At 38.4% G+C, this 12500-nt stretch overlaps 1 long non-coding RNA gene across 1 annotated transcript; it reads right to left on the reverse strand.

The window, feature by feature from the left end:
- Positions 1-4510: 4510 nt before the first annotated feature.
- LOC138029292 (uncharacterized) lies at positions 4511-10589 on the reverse strand. Its single transcript, XR_011127854.1, has 2 exons — positions 10451-10589; positions 4511-5104 (listed from the first exon to the last, which is right to left on the reverse strand). It is a non-coding gene; the product is annotated as an uncharacterized lncRNA (long non-coding RNA).
- Positions 10590-12500: the final 1911 nt, after the last annotated feature.

A 12500-nucleotide genomic window follows, 5' to 3' on the forward strand; every position in this document is an offset into this window, starting at 1 on the left:
GTTTGGATTGGGCGACTTGTGGATCTGTTGTGGCATCCTTCGCATTCCTCATCCTCAACTGGAGAATTTTGCTCTCAAAACTGATGGGCTTTCTACTGATTGGCTGTTTTGTGGACGCAAGTTTTGTTTATGTTTTAAGAGTTCGTAACTAATCAAATAAGCTGATGTGCTTGTGGTTAACTAGCTCAGAAGTTTCGAACTGTCAGCGCATTAACACAAGGCATTACGTTTGTAAGCTACACTTAAATTGGAGGATTAATAAAGTTAATGTAGGTAATACACGGATTAATAGATTTTGTGAGCAAAGTGAACGCCAAACCTTACTGCGCATGCGTTAAGGTAAAATACCGCTTACTGGTACTGGTGATTTTCATACCACAAGTGCGCGGCAGTGATCTTTGATGCTATATAATAACCGAGCCAAACATAGGTTAAGACAGGTTGCAAGGCGGTAATGCCTGTAGCCTGTTGGGGGGTAGGGTGAGAAGGCGGTAATGCCTGTGGGGGAGGAGTGTTAACAGGCGGTAAGGTGGTAATACCTGTAGCCTGTGGAGGGGTAGGGTTAAAAGGTGGCAATGCCTGTAGGGATGTTTGGTTAATAGGCGGTGAGGTGGTAATACCTGTAGCCTGTGGAGGGGTAGGGTTAAAAGGTGGCAATGCCTGTAGGGATGTTTGGTTAATAGGCGGTGAGGTGGTAATACCTGTAGCCTGTTGAGGGGTTGGGTTAAAAGGCGATAATTCCTGTTGCAGTGTAGAGTGTTTTTTGCCTGTAATGTGTTTGTTGTGTTGTAAGACGCTACGGTAGAGTGCCTGAAGGTGGAGTTTTTTGCTCAATCTGTCGTTTTTGTAGCATAACGTCGCATAGCGAAACTCCCGGAGAGAGAGAAAGAGTTAAATGAAAGGGAAGTATAACCACTTCGAATTAAACAATGTTATCCAGGAAAATAAATTTCCAAAGCTGTTTTGAACAGAGTTTCATGTCAATATTGCGGGAATTAGTGCTGCATTTTTGAATTGGGGCGTTTGTTTCCTGAATGAAGCTTTAATGGTTGAGTATTTTCCCGTAAAAAATTCACTCCCAAGCATTTGCTGCCCCTCATTCGAACAGACTTAAATCTGAACAAAAAATGTCTTTATGTTTACCCTATACGCCGACGCCTTTTTAATAAAGAATAAACGAGAAAATGTAATCTCGCTTTGCAAAGTCACGTTTGATAAATTTAGCAAATACGAGAGAAAATGTGAAGCTTTCTCCTTTTAAAGCGTTTAGTTAAAAAATGTTGTTCCGGATGAAAATGCCGAGGACTTGTTGGTTAAAAGCCGCAGTGCCGCGATGTATTGGAAAAAGTGATATCGTTTCATGTTCTAACAAACAATGCATCGTTCAATATGATATAATGACAACGCCGAATTTATTTTTTCAGGAACATTGCAGGTGGCGTTTATTGGACTAAAGCTCGTCTGGTCTGAAATAATCATGGATTCATCTTCTTTTTTCCTGGTAAGGAATGTAGTTTAAAACGACTATTTATGTTATGAAAACGTTTTTACGTAGACAGTAGTTAAATTTGATTTCGTATCAGGAACGCTTTAATCATGAGTTGTTTGTCACAGCATATGCTATTGTGTTTATGAAGTCCCAGTGGGCTCACCAATGTGGCCGTTTTTTACCATAATGGCCGCCGTGACTTCATTCTCGTTATTGTTGTTTGGCCCAGCATCATTGCTGCGTCCTTTGTGACTTGGAACAGTCTTCTTTCATAATGCAATCAAATATTCTTTTGTCTTCAGTAGTGCTCATACAGAACTGTTAGCCTTGCCACTATGGCCACCTTTGATGCCCTTTGCTTTATGTAGGAATATCAAGATGACCACTGTGTAATAGGGTCAGTGATTGGACATCTTATCCTTTATTCCACGTCTTTAAGGTGCGTTTTGGGGAACATGTTTAAGAGAGATTATCCTGCACAAATTTGAAACGATCTGAAAATATATGGAATTCCAAAGTTTCCACGCGAAGAATGCTGCAGCTCGTTAAGCTGCTGCTCGTTTGGTTAAATAACAGCGACGCTTTACGTGGTAATGAGGGTGGTTTATCGGCCATCATAGCGGCTGTGATTTATGATTTTTGTTTTGATTATCCGACAAGGCGACGACAGACATGGTTTATTGTTCTGCAACAGGAATGGTCTTTTGTTTTGCGAAAACAATTATACTGTCAACCATTGTTCTTGATGTGCCAACCATAGGTTGAAACAATAACATCTTTTGCTCGGAAGTTCGAAAATTTGAAAATTTGAATACTAAAATCAAAACAAACCTATTCGAGGTGTACTTTTAATCTTTGCTCAATAGTGATTAATGTGCAATACCTGTAGATGTATGTGCCGCAGATGACTTCAAACAAACTCTCCTACAAACAATAGATGGTTTTCAATCACGTGACGAGACGGCCATGTTGGTGCACAAAACAATAGCAAATCATGGCTCATGTTTTGCATTATAAAAGAGTCAAATTCCCAAAAGACTTTTTTCTCTATTGTTCTGTACACCAACATGGCTGCTTTGACGTCAGGTGAAAACCATCTGTAATTAGAGGCTATTGTTTTCGCTCACTCGCGACAATAGGACGATTTTGTTACTCTATTATTTGAATATTTAAGACATTGTTTACGGTCTGTCTTTGCTCGTCGATATTTTAACTTTTTATCAAACTTAATGGTGAGATTCAAAGTATTTCACCCCTTCAGATCGGTTTAATTTCGCAAAATTAGACATGATTTATTAAACGAAGGGAACTTCTGACCATTTTAATTGTTCTCTGCCTTTCTAGAATAGCCAATGCGGGAGAAAGTTCAACCAATGTGATTTTGATCAAGTGTCCAAAAGGAACCACTTAAAGAGCAGGTAGTATGTTTACCTATGATGGAACATTTCCGGACCAGATTCGGCAGGTAGCAAGTTCGACCAATCAAATCGTAGGATTCCGATCACGTGACCTAAACTTGGCCGATCAGAAAGCGAGAAATTTACATTTTATCGATACACACTTAACAGATTAAAATGTTAAATGTCGTTCTCTGATTGGTTAAATTCGGTCACGTGATCGGAATCCTGCGATTTGATTGGTCGAATTTGCTGAACCGAGAGAGCAGGAAGTTTGTTTACTTATGAAAGCACTTAAAGATGATGGAACATTTTCAGACTTGTGTAAAATTCGGCAGGCAACAAGTTCGACCAATCAAATAGCAGGATTCCGGTCACGTGACCAAATCGACCAATCAGAGAACGATAATTTCTCATTTTATAGATAAACCCCTTGAAAAATTAGAATGTGAAATTATCGTTCTCTGATTGGTCAGATTTGGTCACGTGACCGGAATCCTGCTATTTGATTGGTCGAACTTGCTGCCTGCCGCAATATTTTTATTTTTTTGGCGGGAAATGGCAAAAAAAAGAAAAAAATTTTCTTCCCCTTTCCCTTCCCTTCCCTTCCCTTGCTTTCTTCCCTCTTCCCTCTTTCCACTCGCACATCCCTTCCCTTTCCTACCTCCCAGGTGTGTCCCCATCCCCCCTTCCTTTCCCTTAACCCCCCTTTCTGTAGTCTGATCCCCTCTGTTTTCCCTGACCTGTAGCCCCTTACTTTATTTACGTAATCTTCCTCTATATCTATCTTCCTACTAACACTTACCTCCTTGTAAAGGCCCAGAGTTGTCGCGGCGGGGATTCGAACCACGGACCTCGTGCGCCGGAGACTGATGCACTACCAACTGTGCCATCAAGTCAGCGATAAGAGTTCATGTAAAATTCGAGTATTTAAACAGTAAGTTATTTCCAGGTCCCATTTTAAACGGAAAAAAAAAGGCAATTGAAGCCGCAGAAAATCGCTAGCGATTTCCAACTATTAGTTACAAATTTTCGCTATAAAATTAAAGAAAGGAATATAATAAATAAATGAAATGAAAGTAATGATGGCTGGTACAAATTACCTGTAGCCTCGTTTTCGGGATGAGGCTTTCGGCCTCGTTTTCGGGATGAGGCTTTCGGCCTCGTTTTCAGTACGTGTTTAAACGCATCTCCTACAAATAAACGTTCTGTTCGTTCCCATAATTTAAGCCAGTGAGAAAAATGGGTTCTAAGTTACATTGGATTTGACTTCTAGTAAAGGAAGAACACTCCTCGTGTTCCTTCAGAACAACGATGATTGGAACTCGTTTTTTGCCTATCTAATTTCCTACGACAGACCTTTTAGATTTCAACGGACCTTTGATTGATAGCCAGAGTGAAGTTGAGCGCTTTGAGAAAGGGAAGGAAAAGCAAACAGCATCATTTGTAATTCAACCATTTTATTTTCATGTAGTCTAACACTGGTAAAACAATTACATTTTATTCAGTCTACGCACAACGGCTCCATCTTATTGAAAATAGTGAGTTTATTCCTAATTTATTTGAATGAGAAAACCTTTTTTTATTCATCAAACAGAGACACAAAGAAAAGCATACAGCAACATTTGTAATTGAACTCTTTTATTTTCATATAACACTGGTAAAACTAATACATTTAATTCAATCTTCGCAAACAACAGCTCTTTCTTATTGAAATTAGTCGAAGTTTGAATCGTTAATCCTAATTTTATTTGAATAAGAAAATTTATCAAGTGAAACTTCGCGGCCCACCAGAAGTATTTTGTTCAGAACGCAGCCTCATAAGGAACAAATATTCGTTCATTTTCTTGTCTTGTCTCAGAAAAACCGTTGGCCCAGGGTATTCGTGCAATACTGAGGAAAGAGTGAAAAGAGGGATTTTCTCTCTGAATCCAAGAAAAAGGCCAGCAAAGCCTGTTGTTGATCACTAACACGCGAGGTCGCTAACGTAACTTTTCAATAAGCCTACAGAATGGTACGGAGTAGCCTTGTTCCTCTGCATTGTCCTTTGTTGTCTTGAAGCTATTCCCTGGCCATAAAGTCATTACGTTTACAGCCCTCAAGAAACATGGCACACAAGAAACATGGTACACTCTGCTTCCAACTTCCGTCCTTACTAGCCGTCACCTTCAGACTGAGTGCCGGTAGCACGGAGCTTAACCATACTCTTTTTTGCAGTCTGAAAAGCAAACAATCAATTAGCTTAAATGTAGTCCATGCATTAAAAGTAATGAAAGTACAATTTTAAAAGGCCTTGGAATTGTAGGAGGCAGAAAGAAATTCGTTAAGCAGTAAAGCGTTCTTAGTTACAGCGCATTTAAATTACATACCGACCGTCTAATACCTCAACATGTTGTCAATGCATCATAATTCAGAAAGTACTTTTTGAGGCACTACTTCAGAGTACCAAAACCGTGTTTTGATCATTTGTTTTAAAAACTGTATATTAAAGTACAACGATCAGACCCGCTAGACTGAAATTTAAATTGCCCTCTTTTTCATTTTTGCCCATTCCTTGGTGTTTTATCTGAGCCACATCTGAGTAACACTTCAGCCTCTGTGCCGAAACAAGTCCAAATGGTACATAGTAGTTATCGACTTCCCTCTACACTTGAAAATAGTGTGCTGCTACGAGTATATTCTAACGCATGACGAACAAAGTACAAATCCTAGCTGCAGACTCCTCCCTTCTTTACGTTCAAGGACTGGTACTATTAGCAGACAAATCCACCCACAACGAAAATGGTAAAGACAGTAAAAAAAAAAAAAAATAGAAGAAGAACGTGAGGAGAGAAATGACAACAGACCACTATTTTTCCACAGTAATAAAAAAAATTACACTTTAAGAATTTTCTCCATTCTGATTGGATTAGAGAAATGTAGTTTTCATGTAACACAGCGCTGAAAAGAGGCAATTCAGTGCAAAAGCGCATAAAAAACCAGGAATTCTAATACCAGGTCAAAGATCAGAGAAGCCGCAGATAACCATCTAGCGCTGGATGGCAGAATTTTTGCTCTTGACAATTTCTCAAAAGTCTGTGTAGCAATTTCTTCAGGAGCTTTGTAACCTTGTCTGCCCTTATACCGCTATATACCGGTAATATCCTTGTACCAGTCAGTCAATGTTGTCTACCATTGAATTTACACAATATTTTATTGTTATTTCCTAATCAGACGAATAACTTCCCTTCACCTTATTTTGCATTACATGCCTAAAGCAACTGAACAAAAGACTTTCGTTTAGTTTAGATGTTCTTGTTCGTTTTACATGTTAAGTTTCTTCACCATCACCTTTCTTAGCGCCTAGGTTTTTTGGTTCCATCAATAGCACAATCCTAGTTTTCCTTTGTAAGCATTAACTTCAACCATTTTTCCATATGCACGCTTTCCAAAACCTCGATTGGTATGAAAATAGTTTTCGCCACCTTTTTCGTTTTTAAGCTAGGATTTGCATAAGTTTCGGGTGGCGGTTTTTTCGGGTGAATCGAAACAGTTTAAGTTAAATTTCGAGTGAGAAGTAGAGTTGTTCTCGTATCGAGTTTCTTTAGCGTTCCTTCCGGCCAGCAAGTTACGTGCGCCATACAAACATTGATGTTAAAAAAGATTGGATGTTAAGGAACTTTTGCATGAGATCTTGCTTTTATTCAAAGTTTAACTAATTAAGGAGAAATTCCAACAGCAACAAACTGCTACATAACCTATCTTGGACAAAAAGGGTTGAGAAAATTAAAAACAGGGGTTATTTTGCGCACTACATCCTCAATATCGCACATTATTAGCGATCCCCCTCCCCTGGTGGGGGCAAAAAGAGAGCTTATTTTTCATACTCGTGATCGGAGTTTAGTCCAAAAGCAGAGTTTTCTCAACAATTTTGTCCAAGATTGTATTTGGTATAAACTATCAAATATCTGTCTATATGAGAGTGTGAACACTCTCATATGTTTATAGTATGTAAAACTTGTCTTCTCATAGCTGATACAAAGTAAGTTGTCGAGGGTTACTTGTCATACAATAATATTGCGTGAAACAAACATTGTTACAGCAGTGCAGTATTAGCCATGTACGTAAATTGTTTACATAAGATAGGGTTCTGTTTACTTTACTTTACTGCACTGCGAATTGCTGTTCTTTTACATCGTGGAATTCATACATTAGTACGATTAAGAAGTAAGAGACCTACTGAGTCCTATAACGAGGACAATATGAAGGAGTTATATCAAAACCAGTCGGCCTTGCCCTAGCTGTTTTTGCCCACATTGGTTTACACTGATCAATATGTATATACAGCTATGAAATTATCGCTGATATATTTATGTAAGATTACACACAATAAGGAAATTGCACTGTTAACAACGGTTAATTTTGTGTGTTCTTTAACTGACATAGATTTACGGCGAAGGAATGAGAAATTTTGGTCGGTTAACGTGATTGGAACAGATTTGAAATATTTTTCATGACCAGTCTGTTTTTAGCCAGCCGGTGTGTTAACCGTTGACATGCGTCACTTTTTGTAAGAAATGTAGAAATCTCATTGATTTTGCGCATAGTTTATACTCATTAGCAACGCCTTGAGAAAACTGTAGGGGAAATAAATATAATGCCTTGTAGTTATACTTAAAATTCGTGACAATTCGTATTCGAAGACGCACGGTTTACAAACAGAAAGTGGGTTTCTTGCAACCGGAAGTAATCTGCTCTATTACTATTTTGCTGCTGTTATACCACATTCTTGTTTGCTTTCCCAAAAAGTTTAGGGAACTGTTCACTGACATATTTTTCAAAAAAGGGACCATCTAGTTTATCGTATGGGTCACATCTGATCACACCTTTCTTGTGGCTTTTACCAACGAACAGCGTGACAACTTCCCTTTTAAGGCCTTGGGCACCTTTCTTGTTCCTAACGATTAGTGCTAATGAAACTCCTACTTCCTCAGGAACATCTTTAGCTTTGTCGTTATGATCTTGCACCTGTAATAAAATATACGCTCCTAAAGTGTCGTCAACATGCCTTTTATGTACCATTTCCAGTTGTTTTGATAATGAACTTCAATGATGACGTAACATTGTTTTTCTTTATTAGGGTTAATTAACTCTAATTGTCAATCGAATACCATGACGACATGCCTGCGACTGATATATTTTCTTTTTTGTACTTACAGAACTCATATATACACGCTTTTTGTGTTCTTGGGCAAAATCAGCCCCAGACAATCTTGGACAAAAAGGGTTGAGAATATTAAAAACAGCGGTTATTTTGCGCACTACGTCCTCAATATCGCACATTATTAGCAATCCCCCTCCCCCCTACAACCAATGTTGATAAGCCCAGGTTCGACATGCTTTGTTTCGTCTAGCAACGTTGATCAGTGGGGGTGGGGGCAAAAAGGGAGCTTATTTTTCATACTAGTGATCGGAGTTTAGTCCAAAAGCAGAGTTTTCTCAACAATTTTGTCCAAGATTGTAGATATCTATTGGATTTAATATTCACGGCAAAGTTAATTCATCTGGTATCATTGACGTAGTTATTTAGCAAATCACAAATTTGTTTTTGCTCTTAACAAAAATCAAAACCAGGTTTCGCTCACAATCAAAGAGACATGCTGCAACTCAAACAAGGTCTTTGATGATTTCACCTGGATTTGGCAACAGATGTAGAAAACATCATAACTGCCCCTGCCCCACTTCGTGATGTGAAAAAAAAACAAAACAAACCTGTCTTGCTAGGGTTACCCAAGATGTCAGGAAAGAACTGAATAACAGATTTAAGCTGCTAAAGAATCACCTGATACTGTAAGCTTTCAGATAGAGTATAAGGCTCAGAAAAACAAGGAGAGAAATTGCTCAGGTACGATGACGTTAGAGAAACTGATTTGCTGAAACTTGAGATCCTTCTTGAAAATTGTAGATGCCTCTAATATTAGAGACAATAAAAACACACACATATTGGATTGCTTAAAGACCCTGATAGAAATGCACTATTAATGACAACCTGCAAAAAGCTATTATTTTAAGTACATGTAAATTCTTTTCCTCAGTTTGTAAAGATCTTATAGATACCCTGCTAGTCCCAGAAAGAGTTTCAACCACATTTAGAGAATTGACATTGTTAGGGTTAACTACACTGTAATCCTAAGCAGATGAACATTGTAAGGGGCAAGTCATAAATTGGCAGAAATTCTCTCCAGTACAGAGGGACCTGTATTACAAACAGTAAAGTCAATATATTGTCTCCTTAAGTCACAGTTTTACATCCAGCAATTTATGGCGACTTACCATTACTTCTAAAAAAACTGATTTAGGTTGATGGCAAGTCTGGAAAATTGTTCTACAATGTGATGTTTCTTAATTCTAAGATGCAATCCTCAGAAAAGGTTATTTTTTTCTTATAAGAATTTGAAATTTCCTTGTTTCCTTGTAACAAAAATTGATGTTTACTATCATATGGACTGAGCGCAGCCATGACCGAGGACCAAATATTTCAATGTCCAGCCCAACCTAAACTCAGTCAATAAGCATTTTATCATATGGACTCTTAACAATATTGATGAGCAGTCAGAAGATGAAGTTTGGACAAAATAAGTAACAACAATTTGCATAGAAAATTCACCTAATATGTTGTTTGCATTTGCTTTTCTAGCTGTAAACAACTTGGATGTTTAAAAGCCATGAAATCCTCTAAAAATCGCATTTGCTGGAGCAGTACATGTTCCTAGCAGAGCTTTTTCCAGCCCTGCTTGCACTAAGGCATATGGTCCTCATATGGGGATTTTCCCAATAGTTTGACAATGAAAGTGCGTGCCGGGCCGTACGGGCCATATGATTATGTTATTTATAACTATTTTGAAAAAGGAAACAAATAGGAAAGATATCTGTTTACAAGCATTCTCTTTGTCACTCATACGTGAATCACTAAGCATGGTTAGCACTAAGCTGTGGTTGAATGCCATTAAATCCCATATGCTGACCTTGTACTTAACAATGATCAGTGCCAACCACGCTTCAAGGCACATCATTAGCATCAGATGATGCCACTGACATCTGCTATACCCTATACTTATTATATACTCAACAGAATATCGCTTTTCTGATTGGTCAATGACGAATTCATAAAAAGGCTATAGACTGAGTGAAATAAATACAGAAGTTGCTAAATTGGAAAAACACTGATGGAGTAATTTTGTTTAGTATACAATAACCTTACTGGCTCAATTTTGTTTGACTTTGCAATAATTTACTCATGCTTACTTATTCCAAATTGCACTTGAAATCATGTGATTACTTATTAATTTCGCTCGCATAATTGCTCTTGCTTGCTCGTTCATTTCGTGATTTATGGTCAATCGTGATGTTTTAAAAGTTCTCAAATTACACTCACCAACGGCTCATTCAATTTTGAAACTTTTAAAACATCACTATTGCTCATAAATCACAAAACATGGACTCGTGTTTCTACGTTTTCCTATACATGGCCCAAGAGTGCATCCAAGTTTCTTCAATCGTGTAACAAAGAAAAAAATACACTTACCTTTTCAATAAATCATAAATCAGCCATTAGTTCGGATGTGAAAAGGCAATATTACAGTGCAAAAACCAATTCCAAAAGCAGTAGTATATTTTTCCTGAGACTTTTTACATTTTCAGGCAGGCGTTAAAAGCGTATCGTGGTCACCAGTCTCCTCTACGCCAAATTGGTGGGCGAGCTTTGGTTCAGTACACTTTGGACCATATCATGCTTCAGTGAACTGGATAACTATTGTTATTGTTCGTATCATCCAACTAGTGGACTAATGCAAATGCTGCATTTTGTTTGGCAACGCTACTAGAGGACTATTAGTAATAGTCCTCGAGTAGCGAAAAGCGTGACGCTTTGTTTCGTTTTATTTCCAAATAAATATATTTTCAACTTGCATTTGCTAACTTTATTGTCTTTTCTGTCCGACTAGTTGGGTGATACTAAAACAATTAGACCCTTCGCCCTCAAGGGCCATGGGTCAATGGCCCATTCGGCTTCGCCTCATGAACTATTGACCCGTAGCCCTTGCGGGCTACGGGTGTAATTGTTAATTATTGCGCACACTTTCTGCGCATCTCAAGATATTGGGGTTTCCTATTGGTGGAGCTTACTAATAAAGGGGTATTTTTGCGCGGTTTAAAAGTATGCGAAGGAAGCAGAACTTAGCAAGTGCTCTTGGTATCTAAAAAGAAAATTGGGAGTAACCACGCATTTTTCAGAAGTAATTAATCTTCAATTTGGAAAAGAACGCCATACATAGCTTTGTACTTTAAAGCTTTTTACAAATATTGTTGATTAATTATCTTTGAAAAATGCGTGGTTACCCCCAATTTTCTTTTTGGATTTTAATAACACTTGTTAAGATCTGCCTTTCCCGCATAGTCATTAAACCGTGCAAAAATACCTTTGAATTAGTAGGCACCGTCCTTAATGCAAATAATCTCCATAAGGATAGACGCGATCTGCAAAGCTATTAAATATGCCAGGCTTAAGGTTGAAAACATAGGCTATGTTGAAAATTATATTATAATAAACTCAATCATGCACGCATTTTGATTGGCTCTCACCCAGGATCTGTTAGAGGTCAGACGCACAGCTGACGTCATCATAAAAAAATTTAATTATTTATTCCATGTTGCCGTATGTCGTTATGTAATAGATCACAGAAGACGTGAAAGTGTGGTAAGAACATCAGTAACACTCGGCTATGGCCTAGTGGCTCACAACATTTTGACGTCACCCGTGATATATCAGGGTAAGTGAACATTTCGCATGCCAGGACAGTGGTCTCCACAAATTTTTAAACTAATCATCTCTAACAGTGCAAAGATACTTAACAGTATAAGTTTGGTAGTGTCAAGACAAATTGAAATGGAAAGCAACTAACTTCCGGTTGCCGTCCGTGTGTGGCTCTAAAACGTCGCGTGCTTAATTAAGCTCCCTTTACTGAACAGTCGCACGGCAACACATGAAATCTATTTGTTAAATACTATATCTTTTTTTTTATCATTTGAAACTACATGAAAACCGAGGCTCTCTATGGATCCAAGAAGCAAGGTTGAGCATACTTCGGGACCGTCCTTTCCTTCTTCTTCAACCGTTATTTTTGCTGATTAATGTCACTTATTTTGTAATGGATTTTTTTGCCTTTCACAAGGCTGATCTGAAAAACGAATCCTCTTGTGACTAGCCAGGATACCCTAGGAGAACTGACCCTTGCTCCTATTTCATAAAAAAGAAAATGCGAGCCTGAATGTGTCCATTAGGAAAACAAGTTAAAAAAGGTATTAGGCGAAGCATAAACTTGAATACTCCGGATATTTTGTGGACTTACTTTTCATAGGCTTTCGAGCTCTCCTGAGCTCTTGGTCACATGACTGGTGTTGTTGGTGACGTCATCCTTGGAAGTAGGCGGGAAATTCGAAGGTTTCCGAGCGGCCCCCTCCCTCTGTTCCTGAGGAGGTTGGTCCAGATGGGGGACAGGTTGTAGCGGCCTCCGTCCTTGTTGAGTGAAGGGCATAGAGTCCGAATGTGGATGGCTTCCTTCACACCTCTTTCAAAC

Source organism: Montipora capricornis, chromosome 13 (genome assembly GCF_036669925.1).
Source record: "Montipora capricornis isolate CH-2021 chromosome 13, ASM3666992v2, whole genome shotgun sequence".
Lineage (NCBI taxonomy): Eukaryota > Metazoa > Cnidaria > Anthozoa > Scleractinia > Acroporidae > Montipora > Montipora capricornis.